Source organism: Monopterus albus, unplaced genomic scaffold (genome assembly GCF_001952655.1).
Source record: "Monopterus albus unplaced genomic scaffold, M_albus_1.0 scaffold239.1, whole genome shotgun sequence".
Taxonomy (NCBI): domain Eukaryota; kingdom Metazoa; phylum Chordata; class Actinopteri; order Synbranchiformes; family Synbranchidae; genus Monopterus; species Monopterus albus.
In genome coordinates, this window is record NW_018128119.1 from 419,304 (window position 1) to 432,460 (window position 13,157).

At 41.2% G+C, this 13,157-nt stretch overlaps 2 long non-coding RNA genes across 2 annotated transcripts in view; one reads left to right on the forward strand and one right to left on the reverse strand.

Annotated features, from left to right (window-relative positions):
• Window positions 1-433, forward strand: part of LOC109971943 (uncharacterized) — a 5,507-nt gene extending 5,074 nt beyond the window's left edge. The window contains exon 4 of the long non-coding RNA XR_002276616.1: window positions 59-433. This is a non-coding gene — a long non-coding RNA (uncharacterized LOC109971943). The remainder of the gene's footprint in view (window positions 1-58) is intronic.
• LOC109971944 (uncharacterized) overlaps window positions 1-1,977 on the reverse strand; it is a 2,255-nt gene extending 278 nt beyond the window's left edge. Inside the window, exons 1-2 of the long non-coding RNA XR_002276617.1 lie at window positions 1,918-1,977; window positions 1,331-1,505 (exon numbers count right to left, since the gene is read on the reverse strand). This is a non-coding gene — a long non-coding RNA (uncharacterized LOC109971944). The remainder of the gene's footprint in view (window positions 1-1,330; window positions 1,506-1,917) is intronic.
• Between the last annotated feature and the right edge of the window lie 11,180 nt (window positions 1,978-13,157).

Below are 13,157 nucleotides of genomic sequence, written 5' to 3' on the forward strand. Positions count from 1 at the left end.
AGGATAACTTTGGTTATTTTTTAACGTTCTGATTTTGCTACCATTTCCTCTGTTGCAGATTCAAGAAAACTTGCATTAAACAGCATCTGGGGTGACTGGTTAGCCTCAGAGTTCAGTATAACCATGTTTTCAGCCAAATCATTTCTCAGGCTCATCTGAGTTGGGGAAAGCAAAGGTGAGCTACAGTTTAACTGTATGCTAACTGCATAAGAATATACATCTGCCCTGATGGTCATCCTGTTCAGCTAGCTGTAATAGCTGCCCTTAGAACTTGTACTTGCTGTTGACTCAGCGATGAGCGTGACAAATGATCTGACTGAAAACATGGTTATTCCGAGTTTTCTCTGAGGTGGTGTTGGAAAAGTTAGCACTGGCTGTAGAGTCACTGTAAACTGCTCAAAATAAACTTGCCTATTCATGCTTCCTGTTCTTTTTGTAAAGTATTGTTAGGAACTTCCCTGTGTTATGGATCATTTAAGGCTTTCTAAGATACACATTGTTCCCTGTTGTATACAGAACACTAGCTAATGTTATCAGCTGTATTCACTTCTCTTTTGTAGACACACTGGAAGATGGTTAAAAAGGAGAATTTTTCTAAATGGTGTTTCTTCAAACAACAAAACTGCTCAAAATAAACTTGCCTATTCATGCTTCCTGTTCTTTTTGTAAAGTATTGTTAGGAACTTCCCTGTGTTATGGATCATTGAAGGCTTTCTAAGATACACATTGTTCCCTGTTGTATACAGAACACTGTTTTGGAAAGTTCTGCCAAAACTCAGAGATGGCCTTCCTCTATCAGCAACACAACAGGCTGCCAAAAGTGTCTGTTTTACATGTTGTAGCGTCCTCACAAGAGAAAACAGCAGATCAATTTTTTTTTTCAGATACTTAGAATGTCATGCTATCAACAGGACATCCACAGCCCATGTTTTCTTAACATGACTATAATCTATAATCATTCTGTGTACTTTGATGAAAACGGTCCCTAAGACGTCCTTTTGACGTTAACATGAACGCAAGATATTACACTGTTTTAACTGGGGGGAACATTGTTTTGTGAGGACACTACAGAATATATAAACACTTGTGTTGCTAACGGTTTCAGAAGAAGCCCGGCCTGGAGTTTTGGCAGAACTTTGCAAAGGGGCATCTTGTTTACAATAAAGGTTAACACGGTGTGTGGGAAAACTGGATCATGCAAAGCCTTCAAATATGTCATGGTCTAGTTTCTAAGAATACAGTTAAAGCTTAACCATAAAATCTGCACATAAGAAAACTGTCATGAATCATTTGTCTTGCAAAGCTGTTGCAACGTGAACTTGACACCTACCAGCTGTTGGTGTCTCTGTCAGAGGTGCTGAACATCACGGTGTGTATCATCACGGTGCAGTTTACACCAGAGCTGTAAGGCTCCATCCAGCAAACAGTTGCCAGTGGTACCAGAGTAACCATCAACTGGCAGCACGTCTCTGACTGGGCGGTGAACTGGCAATACTGGGCGTGGACTAAACAACAGCAGAGACCATCGGTTTCATTCCAGATAGAAGTGAAAATTCATTTTAAGTCCAATTTCTGATGGTATTTGCTGATCACAAACCATATTTCAGCAAGCAAAACTGTTTAATAGTTGGTGCCAATTATGTGAACTTTATATGAAGACATTAAGAATACTAATGCTTTTATTTGAATTTAGACAGGTTGTTACTGATCAGTACCAACTTCAAGTCAGGATGAAAATAAACAAGGCATTAGATTACCATCACTCTGTGGTGTTTGGATTATTCCTTTAGGTTCACTAAGAAGGTATCACATTCTTACATTTAGAACCAGACATTTGGCTTTTTTGTTTGGAAATATTACTTCATTATCAACAGCTAGACACCTTTTCTGCTGTAGTTAGAAACTTCAAGGACTCACCTCGGCTCGTGTCCAGTTGGTCATCTGACTAACCGCTTGTTGCCCACTCAGTATTGACCTGTCACATGAAGAAGGTATGTTAGACAGCCACCAACTGCTGGTGAACATGGGTATGTAACAGCTGAAGTTAAGGAAGTCCTAAAGCATGATGTCTCACTGGGAGTCTCGCAATGACCTCTGTCGCATCGATATTCGTCCCACCGTGGGCCAAAGGCGCCACTGCCATCGAGGGTGTTCAGGATGAGGACCCGTCGTTGGAAAATAGAGGAAGACTGTGACCTTCATCACAGGTCTTGAACATCAAAATATCTTTACACAATACTAACTAAAAATTAAATGGTGTAGTTCAGTGATTTGCAATGTCAGAGAAGGTCTGATGGCAGTGATGGGGGCATGTGGATGCTAATGGTTGGGGCTAATAAAGCAGGTGTGCTGGGCGATTAATCCAACTGTAATTTTCAATTACAATTTTGGTTTTCAGTGATTATAAAAAAAAAATTGAGATCAAATGATTATTATGCTGCTCTCCATTTTGTCTTGTGCTGTAAATCCAGTGCATCCCTTCAGCAGTGTGATCATGCTTTGCTCGTATCAGGTGAAGTGAAATGACAACACCTAGGCTCATCACTGTACATGCTATAAAACCCCCAGGAGTAAAAAGTCAGTAAGAGTCATCTGTCAAAATGGCTGCTAGACCTCAAACAACTGCAGCTTTCAAATCCTGCTGTTACATCAGTGCAAGAGTGAAAATCAATTACATAACATAATCATTACAGTAGCTGTTTAATACCATGAAACCGTGATATTTTCTGATACCTCATTATCTCATACTCTGCAGCCCTATTTAGAAGGTGCCGAGGCTGTGATTACAAGCAACTTCCATGTTTAAACTTTGAGGAAGCCGACAGACGCTTCCTGTCTTTGACACGTGTCGCCTGTCACTTGCGTGTAAGTGACAAGTTAAATGTGTATAAGCCAGTTAAAATAGCTCCCCCTTTACTAGCTGCAACATTAATTGTGACATACACAATGATGCATCAGTAACTATGATATACAGGAATGTGAAAGGTGCCATTCTGCATAATGAGCACTTTTACTTTTAGTACTTTAACTATGTTTTGATGCTAATACTTTTGTACTTTTACTTAAGCAACATTTTGAATGCAGGACTTTTACTTGTAACAATATTTTTACACTGTTGTATTGCTACTTTTACTTAAGCAAAGGATCTGTTATTTCAGTTCACTTTGTGTTTATGTTTTGGTCTGTTTTACTTGCTTTTTGTGAGGTTTGTATCACAAAATGTGACATCACCATACTCAAGTGTATCAATATTTTCTTACACCCCTAAGCCCTACTTCTGGCTATAAATATTTATGAGGAAAATAAAAAACACTAATGAGCTCTCTCTCAAAGTAAGTTAGTAAATCAGCTTTATTCACCTTCTTGACGTTCCTTTCATTTCAGTGGTGTGGTCTTCAGATCACAGCCAGCAGGACACAAGTCACCCTGGTGGACAGAGAAGCCATAGATTAGTTTGTGTGTGCCTCAGTTACTAAAATGCATTCTTTATCTTTGCCCTCATTTTCTAACTTTATGTGACATCACCCAAAACATTCAGTGTATGTTTTTCTGTGGCTACATGTACATCTACTGGTGGTTCAGAATACTTTACAATACTTAATATTTTGTACATTAGTTCTGATCAATTTCTAAAGCATCGGCCCCTTAAAGGCAGCAATTCATTTTACTTCATTTACCTACAGAATCAAAATCAGCTTGCAGATACGGAATTTGATTCAGACACATTTTCATTATTTGCTCTAAGAACCTCTGGTAGAGCATGGATCGGGACGCATTTTTCTGTCTGAACTAGAGATGAGAGATGAAACGATGCCATCATCCATCACAGATGGCTGACAGGCATCACAATGGTGAACCGCCATCAAGATTTACAGTGGTGTGAAAAAGTGGCGCCATGTCTTCTGTAGCGTGTTCTTCATGAAGAATAATCGGAATCAAATATCAATTTTCAAACATTTATTATCATAACTAAACAGACCATCGAATAAAGCAATTTACAGAGCTCTGGGTTCCATCTCTATCTGAAGCCCTAACCTCAACAGCAAAACCTGTTCAATTCGTCTTCAGGACGAGAAAGAACACCTACCCTCCTGAAACCCAGTTACTTATACAATTTGAAATGTGCAATTGTAGGCTGGTCTGGTGGTCTCGGGTTGCTCCATTGGTCCATCTATCCATCCGTCCCCCTTCTGCATCCTTCCTGCTCCAATGGGAAAGGCAGCTTCCTAAAGAGAGAGAAAATCCTACTCTGTCTAAATTCCTACACTCACCTCTTTGTTTCCAACTAAGTAACTACACTCTATAAAACATGGCTTTCCATTTGGCTACTAAACTATCTTGCCTGTGTGTCTGTATATGGCCCTGTCTTTTAAAGTTGTCTTTTCTCTTCCTGGCCTCAGATCTAATCTCTGTTTCTTACCCCTAGTGTCCCAGTGACCCCAAATTCCCTGGCCTCTTCAGCCAGGTGGTGATCATAAAACAACTGTGGACCCTCTTTGCTAGGCTGTAAATCTAATGAGTTCTCAGTGTTTAGTGAATCAGTCTCCCTTGATGTTAAACAGTCCCCAGTTGGCTAACACAGTAAATACTGACCAGTGATTCAATGCAGACTTAAGGTGATATGTAACTACATAAACATAAACACAACTGTGAGAGTAAAATATATAAACTTATGTATGCTATATAATAAATCCCTAACTAATTATATATTTCTATCTAAAAATGAAAATCACCCTAACAAATCCCTCCTTTTACACCTTTTAAGGTGTAAACAAATACTACCAAATCCTAAGCAAAACATTATATAGGCACTTTTAATGACTCAGACTAATAACAGTTCTATCAACCATAAATGTAAAGAAACATAGCAAATCTTATCCTCTGCATGAGCTGTGACTTTTGACCGTTACTGGGCCTATTCAGGCCATCAGCCGACATCTCTGGTCCCAGGTCATCGCAGGGGAATTCTAACAAAATCAACTCTAACACAACAAAAAATGTGATAACATATAACCAAAGAAAATTACTTGAATAGTATTATAGTATAGTTCAGTATTTGCTTCCTTATCTTTTCACTCCTTTGTACAGATCAGCCGTTGTGATCTGGAACTTGTAACCTTCACACCCTTAATCATTTCACCAAATACTGTAACTAAAACATAATCATAAAATGGAAATTAAAGTAAAATGTACATGGAGTCCACCTCTGAGCCCTCAGCCTCTGCTTCCTCATCGGAAGACATGGCGCCGGGATTGAGGAGATCCTCGAAGTATTCCTTCCACCGTCCGATAATATCCCCAGTTGAGGTCAATGGATGTGTGTAACATACTTGGCCAAATAAAGGTTGTTATTATTATTATTATCCATTAGTTGTTCCTATGGCAGTGACACATGAAGTGTGCTCCCACCTGCATGGCCTAGTGTCACATGATGTCTCGGTCTCTGAGGTGTCACTGCAATCAGAGGTGTGAAGAAAAACAAGCTTCAACAAAACATATGATGAAGTGTGACTTTTGTTGTCATGGCATCTGTCATTAGCTTTAGCATTCACTGTTCAATGTACAGTTACAAAGGCTTGTACTACCTTGTACCTTTGCTGCTGTAGCTTTGTGAATTTCCCTGTTGTGGAACTCATAAAGGTCTACTTTACCTTATCTCCTCTCATCTCAACTCTATGGCCCTTAACAGTACAATAACATATTTGAAGGTGGGATTGATAGATGAGGTTTTGTTTGGTTGAAACTGTTTTACAAACATGTTATTCATTAACACCATTCCACATGTGTATGTCAATTAGCTGAGTGAAATGATAGGTGACTTGGTAGAGGGGAAAATTTAGAGTTGATTAGGGGTTAATGACAGGCACAGGAGTCAACAGCCATGAAAGCAGCACTTTGAGACTGTACTTCAATCAGTGGTGCTAACAATGTTAAACGTAAATAATGTAACTGAAGGTAGCACTAGCATCAAAGTCCAAACCAATCCAATTTCCAAGCATCCAGAAACGTCTGGTATTCCAGTTTTCTGCACTGAGGTGTCAATGAGCTAATTACTTTCTAGATAGCTCGACAACCTTTGGGCCACTACACTGAAGAAAATCTTGCCTTCTATGTTCAGAAGGCAAATAGGCCTAAACTGCCCAACAGCAACCAAAACTTTCTCCTTGGGGATAAAAATCCCTCCTCTTAAATTAAGATTATGATCATGTTAAACATTATACCTGCTAAACCCCAACTGGTCGAGGCAGAAGGCCGCCCACCAAGAGCTGGGGTCTGTCGGAGCTTTCTTCTGTTAAAGGGAGTTTTTCCTCCTTGCTGTCACCGAGTGCTGCTCAAGTGGGGTGTGTTGGGTGCTCCTTAAAACAGAAGGTCTAGTAAGTGCCCTGAGATAATTGTTGTGTTTTGGCACTATACAAATAAATTACACTGAACTGAACATCAGCATTTTGAAGCTACAGTTTGGAACTTTTTTGAAATATTGTTGTTTTAGAAATCTGCTCCAAAATGTGTCTTAATGTGGAGAGGTGCTGTCGCAACCTCCTGGGACCCAGAGTCATTGAACAGCACTGACAGTGTGCAGAGATATTAGCTTCTAAAAGGGTTTGAGAGGGACTGATGTCTAACCATTCAGAGATTTTCACTTATTTTTTTTATCAGTAATTTGTGTCACATTCTCATTTGTTGTAATTTCACAACCACAAATATCGGAGGAGCTAGGCAGAGCATAGCCAGTCACAGTGGAGCAGGGAGAGTGATTGGTAGACATGTCGGTGCATGGACAGTTGAGTGGGCCTGGCTCTCAGATGTGATTATCTACCAAACCATTTAGATTTAACCTGAGCAGCTACAGTGCAGTCTTTGTTTAGGTCCATGCCCTCCACTTGTTTCTAAGCATATCTATGTTTCTGATGAGCAGCTATCGGCCACATCAACCTGACCAGTGTTTGATTGTTTGTTGTGTCTTGTTGCTTTTCTTCTTTTGTCTCTCCTCTATCCACTCACCCCAACCGGTTGAGGCAGAAGGCCGCCCACCAAGAGCCGGGGTCTGTCGGAGGTTTCTTCCGTTAAAGGGAGTTTTTCCTCCCCACTGTCGCCAAGTGCTGCTCAAGGGGGATTTGTTGGGTTTTCCCTATGTAATAATAGTGATAACAGTAAGGTCTAGACCTTACTTTGTAAGGTGTCCTGAGATGACTTTTGTTGTGATTTGGCGCTATATAAATAAAATTTGATTTGATTTGATTTGATATCTCAGTTCCTTCATCTTAGCTTTAAACAACATTCTCCAGTTGTTCTGTGCTGGCTTTTCTTCTTCTGGGGGCGCCAGTAGACGGACTGTCTGGTGATGTTACTTGGAGATTTCTTGAGAGTATGTCCAGTCTGTCTTGAGAGTGTGCATATCAGTCTTTTCTTCACCCATTTGTGCCCAGACATCTTCTTCATGATCATGTTTGGCCAGTGTATTAAGTACTGATCTGAGACATATGTTGATGAAAAGTTGTATATTGCTGTTTGTGTTTCTCATTTTTCTGTAGAGATACAAGCCCACTGACTTCACATAGGTTTTTTGAATATGTCTAGTTTGTGCTTGAATGTCTTTGTCCACCCCGTGGCCTGTCCAGTATACTTCCAAGGTACAGTTGATAAATGTGCTAACCTCCTTCTGTGGTTCCCACCATGGACAGATGTGCTTCTCTTTGGCGGTGCTTATCCACAACACCTTGGTTTGCTCCTTGCTGATAGTAAGTCCACCCTTAACTGAAATGCTTACTCTGGTGTTTTCTTTACTGATATTGTTATGATAATTGTCCACATTGACGTGAAAGTGCATAGTTTCTAGTCAAATCTCACTGAGTCAAATACACCAGCCAAGCACTGTGAACAAAACAAGCAGAGAACAACCTGTAATTACATCTGACCTGGATGTGATGTAGTTCGCAAGAGAAAGAGAGAGAGAAACAAGAGGAGGGACGAAAGTTATGGCAGAGATCAATATATCATTTGTCTGACAGAATTTCAGTCAGACGCTGCCAGGGTTGCAGCTCCTCCTCTCTCTGATGGTGGAGGCTCAGGACAGAGCAGAGCTCTGCTTTCCACAGCTCCTCAACACCTCCTGCATGAAGCCAAACCTCCGTCAGTCTGAGTCTATCCTCCTTCATGTCCTGGTCTTCATCTCTGTGCTCACTGTGGCTTTAAACCTGCTTGTCATCATCTCAGTCTCCCACTTCAGGCAGAGATCAACTTCTCAGCAGAGCTTACAAATGATCATATTTATAAGTCTGACAGATTTATATGAATGTTTGACTTAACATGTGAATAACATGACACTTGGGCCACTACACTACACATTTACGATGTGCCACATATCATTTTGCATGAATGTCTGATATCACATTACATGCTGTTGTTTCCCTGCAGGCAGCTCCACACACCCACCAACCTCCTCCTCCTCTCCCTGGCTGTGTCAGACGTCTTTGCGGGTCTTGTGGTGACACCGGTTGAAGTCGTCCGACACACAACCTGCTGGCTTATTGGTGACCTCATGTGTTTTCTGTATAATTATGTTTCCTGTATCATTGATGTTGCTTCTGTAGTTAACTTGGTGCTCATATCAGTCGACCGCTATGTGGCCATCTGTTGCCCCCTGCATTACTCCACCAGAATCACTGTGACAAGAGTTAAAATCTGTCTTGGTCTGTGTTGGCTCTACTCTGTCTTCTACAGCAGTCTCTTTTTAAAGTATGATCTGACTCAACCAGGCAGGTTTAAGTCCTGCTATGGAGAGTGTGTGATTGTTGTTGACTACATTTCAGGAGCTGTTGACATCATTTTGACATTTGTTATTCCCATTACTGTCATCATAGGTCTGTACATGAGAGTGTTTGTGGTGGCGGTGTCTCAAGCTCGTGCCATGCGCTCTCACATTGCAGCCGTCACTCTTAAGCATTCAGGGACTGTAATGACAAAGAAGTCTGAGCTGAAAGCAGCTGGTACTCTAGGTGTTGTTGTAGCTGTGTTCTTAATATGTTTCTGCCCTTATCACTGCCTCTTCTATGTAAAAGATGCCCCTGCTAGTGCTTTACTGGCGGAATTTGCAATTTTTATGATGTGTGTGAACTCCTGTCTGAACCCTGTGATCTATGCCTTGTTCTACCCCTGGTTTAGAAAAGCCATTAGACTCATTGCCAGTCTTCAGGTACTAAGGCCCGGCTCCCGCGACACCAACATGACGTAGACAGAGACCGGAGCGACTAAAATGTGAGCTGCTCTATGGACAAAGACATTCATTTGTGTATGTTCTTATATATGTGACTTCAGCTTCATGTAATCGATGAATGAATTTAGACATTGAATATTTCTGCTGCATTAAACACTAATGTCAGTTTCACTGTTCTGTTCTGATACACTGTTTGAAAGTAAAGGCCCAGTTTTGAGAATTTTTGACACAGAAAAAAATCCTTATAAATGACAGTGAACCCAAAGTATTAAACAATCTGGTTTAGTGCTCCATATCCTTCCTGCCTTCCTCACATGTGCACTGACACATCAACAAACCAGGACCTCTGAACTTTAGTGATGGAACAAATGAAATGAAATGAAAGCAGATGGGAACAAGCTGGTTGATTTAATGCTGGCCAGTAATAGTTCAAAGAAAGAAGGCAGGATGTGAAAAGGAGCAGGACACTGGTAATTAGTTGGTGACTCAACAAAGAGTGACAGGACTGGTTTCTTTTGCTTTACAGTCAGTACAGAAAGTTTTCAGACCCTTTCAAGTTTTCCACATTTTGTTATGTTTCACTCATCTTAAAATGGATTCAGTTCATTTTTTTACTCATCAATCTACACACAATACTCCACAATGATAAAGTGAAAACTGGGTTTTGGACTGAAATATCCTATTTACAGTATTCAGACCCTTCACTTAGCACTCGGTTAAAGCATCTTAAGTCTCCTTGAGAATGAAGCTCCAAGCTCAGCACCTTTCTCTTGAAATTTCCTTCCATTCTTCTTGGCAGAATCGTTCCCGGTCAGCCAGGTTGGATGGGGAGCGTCAGTGCACGGCCATGTTTAGGTCTCTCCAGAGATTCTCTGTTGGGTTCAGTTCCGGACTCTGGCCGGGCAGCTCCAGGACTTTCACAGAGTTTCCCTGAGGCCACGCCTGTGTTTTCTTGGCCATACTCCTGAGGGCTCGGGATGCAGCCTTTAGGGCCGGCAACACCGCAGGCCTAGCAACAGCAAGAGCCAACCTGTTCTGTAGAATCAGGGAGGCAAAACGCCAATACAGCAAGAAAATATCTGGACACTTCAGCAACACTAGAGATGCACAGAGTCTCTGGAGTGGCATCCAAACCCTCCCAGGCTATAAACCCCCACCTCGGAGCTGTGATAGTGACATATCTCTGCTGAACAGCCTCAATAACTTCTTTGGCTGCTTTGAAATACAGAACAACACACCAGCACAGAAGACCTGCAGAGCCATCAGCATTGCTGATGACACCTCCCACCCCACATATTCCCACTTCAGACTCCTGCCTTCAGGGAGAGGGTATCAGAGTCTTCAGGCCCACTCCATCAGACTTACAAACAGCTTCATCCACCAGGCTGTGCGGATGCTGAACACTGTTCATTACATGTCCCCCCCCCGCCCCTGGATTGTAACCCACAACAGGACATAATAAGACTACCCCTGCTGTTTGCACAAACTCAATACATTCCCCCTTTTGTTATATTACAGGTAAATCTGCTGCTGACTGTTGTGGAAACAAAAAAGAAAACTACCTCTGCTGTTTTATCTTCTGTTATATTATATGTAAATCTGCTGCTGGCTGTTTTTTTGTTTTTTTTGCCAGGATATCTGCTGCTGTCAGTCACTTGCCATACTGTCCATGTATACCTCATATTTGCACCTCATCACCAGCGCCCTGGTGGTGCTGAACCATCTGACAATCTCCTATTATTGTTTGCACTACTGTGACTGACTGTACTCGGTTTTGAGTCACAGCTTAATGGCTGTACCTTTTAGATGTATCCTAATTAGACCACTCCAGTTCTTATTCTATTCTATTCTAAGGGTCTAAATACTTTCCATACTGACTGTGTAACTGTGACAAATTGTAATTTCTCCACTAGAGTCTCACATCACTCTTACCAAAACATGTATGTTGTTCCTATGGCCTCAAGGTGTCAGTGTAACCTTCCGTCAATCCGCTCTGGTGCAGAGAATGAAGCAGGATGGAGGTCTGGACAGTGAATGTCAGTGGGTGGGAGCTGCTCTGGACTTGATTCATCCTGTCACCATCCTACTGCAGGTTCAACACTTTGGATAATTTAACATTAAAGTTTAAAAGCTGTTACAAGTAAATGAAAAAGACATCAGTCCTTCCTGGCCCCGCCCATCAAACTACAGCACCACTTTCATTCTTAAAGTACAGTATATACAAAACATCCCAGCTTACAAAACTGTAGTGGAAACACAAGGAGAGCAGTGGGTGTGCCGTCTGCTCATGCAGTTATTGCATTCAGTCAAAACTTAAGGGTGAGAATATTGTAGTTTTTATTAAATTACATTTATTTTATAACTTTAGCTATTAGTTATTTTTCATAACCAGATTAACACAAAAATATAGTATAATTATCAGACCTCACTGGTGGAAAACTCAGTACTGCCCAGCAGTACTTCAAATTAAAAGCATAGAGACCTCTCCTCCTCAGAGAGACCTCTCTGAGTTGACCTCAACAATTCATTTAAACTAGCTCCCCCTTTACCACCTGCAACATTAAATGCGATGTACACAATGGTGCATCAGTAAATATGATACTATAATATAATATACAGGAATGTGAAATGCACCAGTCTGCATAATGAGTTCTTTTACTTTTAGTACTTTAAGTATGTTTTCATCCTAATACTTTTGTACTTTCACTTAAGTAAAAGTATTTCATTACTTCTCACCTCTGTTTTTTTTTTTTTTGCTCAGTGTAAAGATGCATTCTGGACGCACCATTTGATTCCGTCACTTACAGTCATCCAGCAGCAGTATCACAATACACACAATTTCACACAGGAGATTTCTCACAGTAATGGCTGCCAGGTGTAATGACAAGCAGGCGCCAGTGACGAGTTGTGACAGCAGCGGGGGATATGAAGGAACGTCTTGACACTGCAGCCGACAAAGAGAACACAAAGAGCTGTGGATAATTACAACCACTGTCAACAGGCTTCATTAGGGATGCAGCACAGCTAATGGAGGGCTGCTCCCTGTGCACATTATTGATACACACACACACAGGATGTAGAGCAATTGATACATGTTTTGGCCAGGAGGCAAGTTGGCTGATGAGCTGATTTTTTTCTTCTTTGGACATGATTTTCAAAATATGACAACATGACAAAAACCCACCTGGTAGGTGTTTTAGACTTCAGCTGTCTTTAATAGAGAAGGCTGGAGTTTTGGGGGGGCACCCTGGACAGGTCTCCAGTCTTTCACAGGGTAAACAAACAACCACACACACACACACACACTCACTCACTTTAGAGTCTCCAGTCAACCTAAGCTGCATGTCTTTGGACTATGGGTGGAAGCCGGAGTACCCGGAGAGAACCCATACAGGACATGGACTCTGCACAGAAAGGTGCCGGGTTGGCCACCAGGTTCAAACCCAGTGTTACACCAAAATCTGTGACCTGTCAGATTTTATGACTACAGGCATGCTGTTGCACATTTTTATCATTTGCTGCATCAACAATGAGCCAGAAGAAGAGTGTGTACGGCCTGTCAGAAATGGTGACCTCTGTAGTTTTGGCTCTGTGTTGATCACAAACCTGTACAAAGTGATGAGAGGAAGACGATTCTGATGTTTTAATCAGTTATTGTACAGTAAGGTCACATACACACACACATACAAAATAAAAACATTAAAACATACTAAAATAACAACATAAGATCGCTTGCGCGCTTTATTGTTCTACACTGTGATATGGAGGCTGAATGATGAGTTATTACTGAATTCCATCAAGGCAACAACAATGCATTCTGTTCATTATTAGACTCAGTTGGCTTCTCTCAAATTGTAAATAAACCCACTCACTGTTTTAATCACACTCTTGATCTTGTTCTGACATATGGCATTGAAACTGAACACTTAATAGTTTTTCCCCA